The 14,216-nt window shown below is 37.5% G+C and overlaps 1 protein-coding gene across 4 annotated transcripts in view; it reads right to left on the bottom strand.

Annotated features, from left to right (window-relative positions):
- The window catches only part of Lsamp (limbic system associated membrane protein), a 2,176,218-nt gene that overhangs the window by 328,880 nt on the left and 1,833,122 nt on the right, over positions 1 to 14,216 (bottom strand). The window lies entirely within an intron of this gene.

The raw sequence follows: 14,216 nt of genomic DNA, 5'->3' as shown, positions 1-14,216 counted from the left end.
CAATAAGTGATAGAAAATAGCACTATAAATTATATTGTTTATTTATGTTTGTTTAACAACCAAGCTACAGTCAGACATTCATACATACTTGGTTCTAAAAGATATGAATAGGAGTTTTGTCATGTAAAGAATTAAAAATCTTGTTTGGGGGTTAAAGTAAACATAGAAATGCATATTATATGTACATGGTATTTGTCTTGTTCCTATGTTGCAATTTTGTTCAAATATTTAAAGCATTTTGCAAAATAGAAATCTAGTCAGATTGAGAATTCTGGTTTTTATCTTTTTATTTTAATATTTGCTTTTGTTTTTCTTCGTCAAGACAGAGTTTCTCTGTAGCCTTGGCTGGCCTCGAATTCATAGAGATCCAACTGACTCTGTCTCCCCTACTGTAGGAATTAAAGGCATGTGACACAATGCCTGGCTTCTGGTTTTGATTTTAATCAATTAATTCTGTCAGTTTCTCAGATGTCTAGATTGATAAACCATGGTTTACTTATGGGCAAAGCCCAGATGATACAGGACACATTTTCAAAATGCATAGAGCTTTAGTGTTTAACTTACCTCATGAATGTTCTTGTTTGGACACTAAACTAATTTAGTTTATATTGCCAACTTGCATGGTAGCTAGTCATTTTTGAACATTTTGTGTGTCTAACTTCACTCAATGGCATGTGTATGCCTTGGTGGAGAGGAGAGTCTCTCTTCCCAGCCTTTTACATCAATGGGTGTCACATTAGTCAAACTGTAAAATTCTACAAACATCCTTCTCCTCATGGAGTAAAGATGTTTTGAGTCAAGTAAAGGAATGACCAACAGTGGGCGGGAAGGCCAAAGAAAGCAGAAAACACATATCCAAATTAATACTATCAGGTTACAACTGCAAGCTTTTAATCATTTCCAGGAGACATGCAAATTCACAGGTACAAAAATAATCATGTTTAAAAATAAAAGCTGAGAAAGTTCCTTTTAAATATACCTTCTCTTTCAGCGGAAAGAAGTGTTTCTAGAAACACAAAATGCCGACTCAACTAATCTTTTCTTTTCTTTTTAGTATTTGAAAATTTTTCTTACAGAGAATTTGGGTCATGAGGCAAAGATTAGTGCAAACTTTTTTCACTTGTATTTTACATATACATTTATATTATTATACATATATACAATAAAGTACTACGTACAGCGAGAAGAGCCATGAAACGATCAGGAGTTATATAAATGTTACATTCATAGTGCTTTGGCTAATTGTATTTGGCAGCCTTGAACAAAACATCTTTCCTAAACTTTTGGTTTTTCATTTTCATGCTCAAGATGTGTGCTTTTTAATAGAACATTTCCTTTATTTTTGCTTTCTAGTCATTACAAAAATTGACTTAGTTTTAAGCAACAAATACTCTAAAACATTTTCCACATCACACTACTAGACATCTCGATGGTTCTAGTCTTCACTGCAAGGTATCTGTTAAGCTCTCCATTTCCTTGTTTTATCCCGCTGTCCCATTTCACTTTGAATGTCTGGTGAAGTTGATTGTCCTCATTCTTTCATTCACCCTACTAATATTTAAGAAAGTTTTCTTTTTTTTAATTAAAAGGACTGGATTCTTTCCTTTATCAAAAATTATTTATTTATTCCCTTGAAATTCTGATTACAGTCCCTCTTCCTCTCCTCCCAATCCCCCAATTGCACACCCCACCCCATAATCCCATCTCCTTCTCTTCAGAGAAGGGCAAGGGCCCCATGGGTACCAACCCACCCTGGCACATTAAGTGGCTGCATAACTAGGTGCATCCTCTTTTACTGAGTCCAGACAAGGCACCTTGGTTAGGGGGTCCAAAGGGAGGCATGAGAGTCAGAGAAAGTCCTGCTCCAGTTGTTGGCCAAACCACATGAAGATCAAACTGCACATCTGCTACGTATGTGAAGGAGGCGTTATGTTTCAGAGTTATCTTAAGTTCAAGGTGTTTTTAATACTTGGATTTATTTCACCTAAGAAAACAATGAAGGGATTTAGAGAATATGATCAGTTTCACATAGATACAGAAAAGTAGTAGAACTCAAGTGGTTGTAGTTCTGACTCCAACAACTAAACATTTTCTCACTCAATAGTGTTTGCTGAAAACTGTAGAGCTGTTTCTCCAGCTACTCTTAGTGTACAGATATCACCCTTTCCAATCCACAAGTCAAGTGTATGGAGACATGCCCCATGTCAATCAGCAGGTCAGAGGCTAACTCCACTTGTGCATATTATTGAGTCTCAGTGAAGGTTCTCATTTGAATTGTGGTGGGTATTACATGGTATAATGAACAAAGCAGGTTATTAACAGAGCATTATCATTGCCACGACTTTTGTCTTCTCTATCACTGAGATAATATGGCACACTTTCCCCACTGTTTCAGATGTTAACGCAGAAAGGAACCAGACAACATCCCCTTTTGAACTAAGACAAAAAGGTAATGGAAGAACACAGCACAGAGTGAGATCTTTACTTCTCACTTTCATATGAGTTCTGCAAAGTGAAGAACATTAAAACAACATGTCACAGATAATTCTACTCAATGCCATTCATATGTCATCTGAGTTAACTAAAACCCTCAAGCAATATGACAACATCCCTGATATTTGTTGATTTTAAATGTTTTGTCTACTGAAAAATGTGGTGAGGAGTAGATTGGATTTGGTAGGTTTATTGATGTGTTGGGGACAATAGGCCATATGGCCAATGTTCAACCATCTTGTCCAAGTCTGCACTTTTAAGTCTCTGTTTTTCCCAGAGCTTGCCTTTCACCAGAAACTAGCTGACCCTGTTGTGGGTCAGCAGTTAGACTAAAGATAGATAGAGATGGAGCAACCCTGTTATAGTTTAGCAGTTAGACTAGACAAAGATGGCGCCAGATACCCTGTGTGGCAGGACATTACGACCCTGCCTGGAATTCCCTGTGTTTTTGAGAAAAACCTGCAGCTGGGTTGCTATAGCAATATGCTTCCCTGCCTTCTGACTTATAAAAGCTGCTGCCTGACTAATAAAGTTTGAGAGTTTGATCAATCAGACTTGCTCTCCTTCTTTGTACCTTGCATTTTCAACAGGTGACCTCCCTCCCGAGTTTTAGTCGAACCCTGCAGGCCGGGTCATTGATGCACATGTAAGAGCAAAACCTTGTAAAGCCATGTTGCTCTACTTATGGTGATCCAAGCTATCCTGAAAAATACAAGTGAATACAAGTTCCTGGATCTTAATATTTGCAGTGAGGAATGTTGATGAAAACATATCTAGCAATGTGCAGGAAGACTGGTAGAAACAGACTCCACACGCAATATAATTAGACACACTGAACTTTCTTTTACATGCACAGCAGCCTGTGCCAAAACTCTTTGTAAATCATGCATACAGAGTGGTACTGCAGTGCACTTCATAGCACATCGTAGGGCTGAAGAAGACAAATACGAGGGGTTCTGATTAAATATTTGCTCAGAAAATACCCTCTGATAATGTACTGCCAATTCTCTACCTTGGGTAAATAGCATCCTTCTCTCCCAAGGTAAGTAAGTAGGTCTTTGCTATATTAGATTTTATTTACAAAAAAGGAACTCTGGTCACAAAACACACAGCAGGTATGTGAAGGGTTTGGCCCAGATTACTGCAAAGCATTGTCAGTGTGACCTTTGGCAAGGACCCAGTAGAAAAGCAACGTCCCCAAAGAAAACCAGCATCTCTTTCCCTTTAATCTGGTTAGCAAGATGTGGTACTGGTACAACAAAGCTTGATTTTATCCTCCACACACAAGTTACATCATTTTGCATGCTCGTTGGAAAGATGAATGTCAGGTAGGTATGTGCACACAGGAGTGAACAAAATGTTTCCACAGAAATGCTATTTATCTTACCTGGATTACCCTGTGATGTTTTCTACCCTTGTGGGACATGTGAGCTATTTCTGGAGGTCAGGTAGCAGAAAACAAAACCTTAGGAAATTTACTGGACTGTGCATTTTGTTTGTTCCTCTGGACAATGACTAGAGAGACTCTGATATGAATCCTACTTTCAACATCCATAGTATGCTAGATCCTAGTTCCAGAAACACCAGTCAAATATTCTTTTATAGCAAAATCTAAACATAAAGACTGCAGGCTTTCCCAAGCATCCAGGGAACATGTTCAGTAGTTTCAGGGACAATATTTTAAGGAGACAAATTCTCTGGGTAATTGTGCTGAAAACTGCTTTCTAGCCCATTTCATGGCTGCTCTACCCAGCTAAGTTTCTCTCTTCTTTCACTTCATACATCTGTCACTGCCTTCCTTTATCCATCATTACTTTTCACCCTTATATATTCCCTGGAATCATGTGTAAAGTCATATGACTGATCAAGAGTCTTAGTAGGTTGGTAGAGGACATAGAATATCAGGGTCTAGCCTTTAAGTACATTAATGGAAAGCTTAAGTACATTAAATCTCAACTGAACCTGTACAGGTGTCAGTAGCAAGATTGACTGTACCATCTTACTTGTCCTTTTAAATAGAGCTCAAGTTATTAATAAGTGGTTGGGATGCATAAATGTTCAATATAAAAACACAGACCAGAAATGGTGTCATTTTAAAGATAATGTTTCAGAGACACAAAGAGACAGTCCACTGATTTTTCTTCAGTTAGTATGGTAAAATATAAATTGAATAGAGGCATCCCTTTGATAATAATGTTGAGACTCAAAAGTCATTTATATTTAGTCTTTTATGTTACTCTTGCTGAGCTTTCAAGGAATGTTAGTATAAATGTAATGAATTACACATAGTAGTTTTATTTATAGTTAAAAGTCCTTCCCCTCACATGAGGTTCGAAATATTTATTTGAATATAGCTTATACATACATACATACATACATATTTTTTTCTTCTTCCATGGTCTCCACCTCTAAATTCTTCAAATCCTCAACCTCTTTAAAGTCAGTCTTGTGTTGAATTTGTGACTCACTACTTGTCAGCCATCCAGGATTCATTGGCGTACATTAGCTGCGCCCATTTAAACAGCTACATCTTCTTACTCCAAGTCTTTACAGGCTGATAGTAAACCCATGTGCACTGCAGTCCCAGAACAGAGTCAAGCAGTGAATGCTGTGTATGCTCACAGACAGACAGACAGACAGACAGACAGACAGACAGACAGACAGGAAACCCAATCAGGAATACTGAAGTGCGGGCAGTATGATATGATTTCCCTCACTTTGGCCAGCCTATGCACAGCCTGATGGTACAGCAGACACATCACAAGCTTAAGTGATGTATTGGAAACATGTGTATGTGAAGAATATCCTGGGGACCAGAGCCAATAGAAAAGCAACAAATGCAAATAAAGGTGTCATCTTCTCATTGAATATAGCCTATCTACTGTATTCCTCATTAATATGAACAAATAAACTTCCTGTGATGGGCTCTAAACCAATATTCTGTGAGGTCTTTGAAGGTGAGCATCTTTAGCCAGGTAGCATATGCTCTTTTTCACAGGGTGCTTGCAGCTGTTGGAAGCCTCAACCAGTATTGCTTGCCCAGAAGAAGCTGGATGGAGAGAATTTCATGTTTCAGATTGTTTTCACCTCGATGCTGGACATATGATGGACTGCTTAAAGTACAGCATGGCAGCTCATCTTTTCTTTAGGATGAAAGGACTCTCAGGACATCTACACAAATAATCGGCATGATCTTCCAGAACACGCTATGCTTCTCATAAACTTCTTAAGAATGAAATTCCGTCAAAGTTTTCAGATTAGGAAGTGGAAGTCAGTTTGCATTTATTTCTCTACAAACATTCCATTTTTGTTTTATTTCTCCTTTGTTTTATCTTTCAAAGCTCCTATAGTCATTTAGAACTTGCATTACTGTTTTAATACATCTTATTGAATTACAACTTCTCTGGTATCTATTGCTTTGGGAAAGGTGTCCTTGGGAAGGAATGGGTTTAATTTCATCTACTTTATAGTCTATCAGGTAGGAAGTCAAGGCACGGACTCGAGGCAGAAACCTGGAGTCAGAAATTGAAGCAGACTCCATGGAGAAGCACAGCTTACTGGCTTGCTCAACCTGCTTAGAAAATCCAGAACTACTTGTTCTGACCTGGATCCTCCCACATCAATCATTAATCAAGAACACGTCCAAAAGACTTGCCTACAGGCTAGTATAAAGAATACATTTTCTCAATTGAGTATCCTTCTTCCCAGATGACCCAAGTTTATATAAAATTGAACTAGCCAGAACATATTAAAACAAATTCAACAAACCATTGATGTTTTAATATGATTCAGTGAATGGCTTCATGGCTTATGTTGGCCTTAGGATATATATTTTCCAAAGTCCACCCTTCAAATTACCCTATAGTAATCACCTATGCAATCCTGAGCTGTTCTTATCTATGTATTTTCCCTTCATCCATAACACCAGCTCTACCCCATTATTTATACTATAAAATCAGTTTAAGGGAATATATGACAAGATAGAATGAAGTCTTGGCAGGAAGGATATTTAGTCACTAAAGCAGAGATGGTGACATAATTGAACCGCCATCTCTGTTTAAATGAGGTCCATATATTTTCATAACAGAAAGATTTAGAGGCAATATCTGAAAAACTTCTCTGTCTAGTCAGCTACAAGCAATGAGGAAGATGAATTCAAATACTGGCTCGGTCACACAAACTATTAGACCAGTGGTTCTCATCCTGTGGGTTGTGACCCCTTTGGCAAACCTCTACCTTGAAAAATACATGTATCACAATTCAGAACAGTAGCAAAATTAGAGTTATGCAGTAGCAATAAAAATAATTTTATGGTTTGAGGTCACTACAACATGAGACTGTGTTAAAAGGTTGCAGCATTAGGGAGGTTGAGAACCACTGTATTGGACTGAATTGCTAGCTCAAACTCAATGAGACTGCTTCCTTATGCAAATTCAGGAAACCATTCCTACCCATTAATTAAGCATATGTTTAAAAAATAGCTAAAATTATTTTATCACCCATTATGTACTTTGATTAGAATAGTCAAAACCTATTTTTCATGGAATTTAGATATTACTTTAATAGCATTGTTAAATGAATTCAGAGCCTGTGTCTAACAAATGATAAAATCCAACTCATGGTATCCAAGGTGAACTCTGTGTCCGATTAAGGCATTCCTATCTTTTTTATTATCTTATAACTTGTCTGTAATTCTTAGAGGTTTTTGAAAAATGTAAGTAGAGGTGACAAAGCTTTGAGGTGAGGCAGAACATAGTCTAAGCAAAACACTACCTAGATTAAATACTGGCACTAATTTCAGTAGTATCTTCTTGGTCTGGTCATTACTGTGGTCTATATTGTGTACATCTGTTCAATGTTCTTTCTTCCTGTTGCCAGCTTGCATAATACCTTCTAATACTATGAGACGTAGTTCTCAGTAAGGAGGCTTCCAGATAAGTATTATTTCAGAGGATGGTAATACAGAGCAAGGTCGAATGAAGAGAGAGAGAAACAACACTGAGGTTACTTTTAAATAAACATAGAGCAATATTTCATAAGTTTACTCAAAACTACAAATGTGAGTATACATGAGCAGATAGGTAGATAATAGATAGATAGATAGATAATGATGACGATGATAGATAGATAGATAGATTATAGATAGACAGGTAGGTTATAGATAGATAGGTTTAGATAGATAGATAGACTATAGATAGATAGATAGATAGATTATAGATAGAGTGTAAATGAATTTATGCCACATGGGTGGTGATGATGCTCACCCAAAATCCACAGGTTATCATTTAGCAAAATCACAAATGACAGACATGAACCCCCTGCCCTTTGAGTTGTTGGTCAGATGAATGTGACTCCCCAAATAATATAGGCTATTCCCATTGCTCTTGGCTACTTTCCAGAACTTGAAGGTAAGATTGTGTTGCTGAAGGCTGATATATTTTTTTTTAAATAAACTGTTTCAAGACAGCCTTGGTTTTTTTTTTTTTAATATTTTCTTTTTGAAAATCCATCAGCATACTGTATTTCAAAATATATTCTATGCCCATTCATTGCTGTCATCTCTCTTACCCTAGTATACATTTCTGTAATTCACTAATAATCTCTAATTAGCTTTTCCTGTTCTGGGGTCAGAATCACTGTTTAACAATGGAAATAAGGCCATAATAACTCATACTCACCATGTCTGGACATCTTCTGAGGACCATAAAACGTGTTCACTATAAAATCTAAGCTCTTAACATCATCCATAAAATTCTTTGTGTGGTCTTGTCTCTGACTGTTTCTCAAACATGATATTCTGCCAATCCAACCTGCCCCATGAACACTCAGGAAACGCACTATGGCCATTTTATGGGGCTACTGTGTCTCTCTGAGCTTTGTTACAGCAGATCCCTTTGCTAAAAAGGTTTGGTATTCATCCTTCAAATAATTGTGTCTCTTGATCTTTCTTAGTTTAAACTATATCAGACATCTGTTTATCATAATCACTCTGATAGTGCCCTGTTTTAGTTCTTTTATCACAATGCCCAAGTTGGGCACATCTTCTCCATCTTGTTCAATCAATAATTAAACATGGAACTTGCTGCCCTTGTTTGTCACTCCATCCTTAGGAGACACCAGGGGAGACACTCAACAGACATTTGCTGCGTTAATGTATAAGCGCTATGAAACTAATAATTTCCTGGGCATTCCAATTGATGTTTATTGCTAAAAATTGGCTGGGTTTTCAATAACTGTGTAAGAGTACTGTTGATATACTGTTAATGGTTATGAGGCACGATAGCCATATGGAAAGCACTTAGCATATGCATTACCAATGTAAATTTTCCATTTGGTCTATATAACAACTTTGAGGGGGTGGTGTTTTTATGTTAATAACCATTTATAGCTTATGGAACTAAAACTCAGAGGAACTAAATACATCATCACTGAATAACTCTTCCTCTAGCAGCTGAGGGAGAATTCCAATCTAACTGATGCTACAACCCATGCACTTAATCTGACAGGCTTCCCCATCTGCTTAACTTTGGATATCAGCCTGTCATACACATGCAGCAAGAAGTGAAAACTCATTAACATGGACATCCTTAAGAGAACAGTCACCGGGCGCCTATTGTATATAAGGCACTGTCTGTGCTAATTTTTCAAATCAGTGCATAGATGTTGATCTTTTGTTGTTTGCATGCAAAATCTTGGCTCAAAGAAGTCAGGTGGAATTTAAACCTAACTTGGTCTGACTTGGAGTTGAACTATGTAATGACTGTGGGATAGTGTTTCCCTCACCCAGTGAATGATGGGATCACATGCCAAGTCACAGATGACAGAAACCAGCACTCTGGGTCTCTACTACAAGCTGGGTTCTGTCCTCTTGAATGGCCAGTACATTCATCTTGGTCAAATGACAGATGTATTGTGTCTTTAACTATGGAAACCAGGAATCACTGTGTTGGCTGACCACCAACTCTCTGTCAAGAGAGGAAAAACAACCAGAAGCCCAGTCTTTCATTATTACATTAGCAGCACCTCCTTCATTTATTTTATAAGCAATAAACTGTGCTTGTCTGCTGTTTCATTTAGGAAGTTTCAAATGAGATTGAAGATAATGTATCCTATAATTTCTCATCTCTCCCTGTTCCACAGGCCCAGGCAGACTGATTTCAGGGAGAAATTTGCACTCTCTTGATTGATGAGACTAATAAAGTCCCTTTATTGTGATATAAATAGCCTTAAAAATGTCCGAGAGAGTCAATATTGGTGTTTGATGGCCTTACACAAGCAAGGTCCTTGTATTGAGGAGCACTAAAGCTTAATGAGTTATGTTTTTTGAAAATGTTTGTCATTGAATCTGGGTGCTGATTTGTGGGGTTACATGATGGCAAGAACCACATTAATGACATGGATAGAAAAAACTATTTTAAACCTACCTATTTCTTTCACACACCTAATAGACCAATATTTTTTTCTACCTCTGGACAAGGGAATGGGGCATATGAAGAACAATTTACAGCCTCTGGTTCAACCAGACCTAAGAGCATTTCCTTACCCTCACATTGGCAGAATAGTATAGAATCTTCTTAGAATGTAAAAGTATGCTTTCAAGTGAGATAACAAAGTGTAAGAACTCTAATACTGAAAAGACTCAGGGTTAGACTGTGATTATTGAACTAAACTTATCACTTTTGAGTATAGAAGATGTCATAAATCAAAGGCCATGGCATCTTAGAAGCACAATTTTTGTACAACTTTGATTCTCTTAAACTTATGCTCTTGCAGTTCCAAAAGTTGCTTCAATATCTCACTTTGCATTTATTTACTATGACAACTTTGAGTTTCATGTGGGTAATAATTTCTTTTTCACTTACATGCTTTTGATGGTGTTCTCAATCTCTGTGTGTGAATGCATGTGTATCTCTCTCTCTCTCTCTCTCTCTCTCTCTCTCTCTCTCTCTCTCTCTCTCTCTCTCTCTCTCTCTCTCTCTCTCCTTGCTATTGTTATTGTTGTTGGCATCTGTCTCTTAAGGTAACACTGTATAATCACAAAAGGATCTTTTCTTGAGATCCCTATCTTAAATATAGAAGAATAAAAATATTTTTTGAAATGGTTAAATTCTGAGAATCCAGGTAGTTGGTTCCTTTTGGGAGAGGAGAGGGAAGTTGTTACAAATCATTATACATATTTATAGATGTTTGCTGTGATCAACTCAAATATATTTAGGGTATTCTTTTTTAAAAAAACAGTACAGTGATACTGGTACTAGAATTGTCAAAACTCTAAGTCTTTAGTTAGCTAGTTATAAAAATATCAACATAAAACTAGACCCACTGATACTGTTAGAAGAAAAAATAGGGAAGAGTCTTAAGCCCATTGGCACAAAAGAAAACTTCCTGAACAGAACGCCAATAGCTCAAGCTCTAAAATCAACAATTAATAAATGGGACCCTAGTCATCAGGAAAATGCAAATCAAAATGACTGAAATTCCATCTTGTACCTATCAGAATGGCTAATATAAAAAACTCAAGTGACAGCACATGCTGGCGAGGATGTAGGGAAAGGGGAACATTCCCCTATTGTCGGTGGGAATACAAACTAGTACAACTACTTTGGAAATCAATCTGATGCTTTCTCAGAAAATTCAGAATAATTATACCTCAAGACCAAGCATATCACTCCTGGGCATATATCCAAAAGATGGTCCACCATAAAACAAAGACATTTGATCAACTATGTTCATATCAGCTTTATTCATAATAGCCAGAATCTGGAAACAACCGAGATGTCCCTCAACTGAAGAATGGATAAAGAACCTGTGTTACATTTACACAATGAAATATTACTCAGCTATCAAAAACAAGGAAATCTTGAAACTTGCTGGCAAATGGATCAAACTAGAAAAGATCGTCTTGAATGAAGTAACCATACCCAGAAGGACATGCATGGTATATACTTACTCATCAGTGGATATTAGCCACACAATACAGGATATCCACACTACAATACAGAGACTGATGTGCCAACCAAGAGCCATGTATGACATGAACCTAGACTCTTAGCTCAGGTGTAGTATAGAGGTAGCACAGTCTCCTTGTGGGTCCCACAGTATGGGGAGTAGGGACTACTTCTGACATGGACGTTGGCACTCCCATGCTAGCCAGGCCACAGAAGAAGAGGATACAGGTAGTACAGATGAGATTTGATAAGCTGAGGTCAGCTTATAAGAAAGAGGAATGTTCTCCTCACTGAGAACTAGAGGAGAGAGAAAGAGAGAGGATATGAAGGAGGGAGGATGGGATCAGGAGGTGACAATGGAGGGGCCTACAATTGGGATGTGAAGTGAACAAATTAAAAAAAAATTAAAAATCTACATATGATAGGACGTTTCACTTCCAAGAAAGTTACATACAATAAAAGAAACAAGAAGCCATTGAGAAACAGTCAAAACCATCTTCTATGCTGAGAAAAACAAAAGACAAAGTAAGGTTTAATTTGATCTTCATGACAGCCTTAACTAATCAATTTATTATAAAGTTATTGATTGATCGTATTACAGTGTGACTATGAAGCCTTGAATAAATAGTCTATATTGCACAAGGGAGACCACTGCCCTTCATGTTAGGGATGATCAAGCTGACTACATGAGATGAGAATGCCTTTATCAGAGGATAATGGAAACCCACAAAAGCAGGGGTCTACATTTTTTGGCTGTTTCTGTGAATATAAATAAATCCTCTCAATGCTTTTCAAACACGGATCTTAAAGAAACCAAGATGAAACTAGGAAAAATATTCTCAGACCAAGGGCTCTAGAAAACACAGCCTGACCATTCTAATAAAGGAATTGGCTGTCGAGAGCGGTTCCTTGTACAGGAATTACCCAGGGATCTTGTTAAAAAGCAGATTCACTGCAGTAGTTCAGTAGTAGGTCCTGAGATGCTGTAACTTTAACAAGCCTTCAAGTGAAGACAAGGACCACACTTTGAGTAGCAAAAATGTAGAGGATCAGCAGGGCTGGAAAATAATTACTAAGTCAGAAAGGTTAAAGATTTCATGGCTTTTAGTTATTCAGCATTCACTGAACTCCCTACTCATGCTTGCAAATACAAACATAGGCATCCTCCAGGTTTCTCTCAGTCACTTGTGGATTTGCTGTTGTTACAGCACTAAGCATCGACCTTCCAATTCAAAGAGTATTTGGGAAATCATATTAATGCAGTATTTTATAAACAGGAAAGGATCAATATTTATACTTAGGAAAGGAGTCTATCTGCCTTTTCTATTTTTTAGACACGGATGGTTCAGTAGAACATCTCAGCAGGCAGGGTGCCATCATCTCCAGGCCTGTTCTCTCAGAGATGTCATTGCTGTTCAACTGTTACTGGGTTTTTAGGGCCAATGGAATAATGCACTAAGTTTGCTCATGACAGGAAAACAAAACACTCCCAGGAAACATACTTGATTCATAGAGAAATCCATAGGCTTCTGTTATTTAACGTGTTTAATTTCGTGCATTGCCACAGTAATTTTCTGGGATAATGACTTCAAATGCTGAAGTTTGCCTTATTTCTCTTTCCCCCTTTCTCTACTCCATCTCTTCCTTTAGCGCCTCCTCCTGCTCTTGCTTCTCTCTTCTAGATTCTTTCCTTTAGGCTTGGGTTAAAATTGAGGAAATCCGAGGCAGATGGTAGCCAAGGCAATTTATTCCTGATCGTTGCTGACTCATTTTCAATGAGATTCTGCTGGAAACCGTGGTGATTATTATGACAGTGATCCAGATGTTTGCAGTTACTAGAAAAGCATATTGAATATTATACACAACATGTATATATTATGTACATTATTAGGATACTTTAAAGTGCTGGAGAACAATGAGTCTGTTCTACTCCATTGAGTTTGGATGATAGCAATGGTTTCCTGATGGTTTCCAGACCTGAAGATGAAAGACAATTTTTTTTTGCTCTTTGCTTTTTGTTTTTTTTTTTCTTTTCTTTTCTTTCTTTCTTTTTTTTTTTTTTTTTTTTTTGAGTTAGAATTACTTTAGCCTAGTAAATTCTCTTGAAAGACTAACAGTTATGTACCAAGGCAAGCAGGCTCCCTAAGATTAATTAACATTTTTGAGTGGGTGACTGTTCATCTTCAAACTTACTTGATCGGAGGCCTGTGAGCCCACAAAATACCCAAGCTCATACTAGACATAAATAGTTACCAATTAACTCGAAGTCCAAAGGTTCTGAGGTCAACACAGGTGGAGACTTTATTTTATACAACCAACAAAGATGATGATTAGTGCCACAACCAGGTCTCATAGCATAAATATTAAGTCCGATTTTCATGGTCTCAAGTGTGTCTCTTCACCCCCAAAGCAGACAGTATGCTGAAGTGTTTGGATTTGCTATATCGTCCATGATCAAATTAGCTAGCTCGTTGCCAAACAGATGCTGCAGGATTTAAATACACAACTGTCTCGCTGAAGTGATTCATCATCACCATTGCGTAGGCCTTTGTGCTTGTCACTAAAGGATACTGAAATCAATAAATTGCAGTGCATATGGGACCTATATTTAGAACCATAATGCTTCTCATGGTTCCTGTCTTGGAGAATAGAAAAGACAGAGCAAGAGACAACAAAAATGCTTTCTATTCGCCTAGTCAGCCTTCTCTGACTCATTACACTGCGGATAGGGGAACATCATCTCTAAAGACAGCTTCTATGAGGACAAAACATTTT

This window comes from Acomys russatus, chromosome 8 (assembly GCF_903995435.1).
Source record: "Acomys russatus chromosome 8, mAcoRus1.1, whole genome shotgun sequence".
NCBI lineage: Eukaryota > Metazoa > Chordata > Mammalia > Rodentia > Muridae > Acomys > Acomys russatus.
The sequence above is the reverse complement of the archived record's forward strand: the minus strand, read 5'-3'. Positions and strand labels throughout refer to the sequence as shown.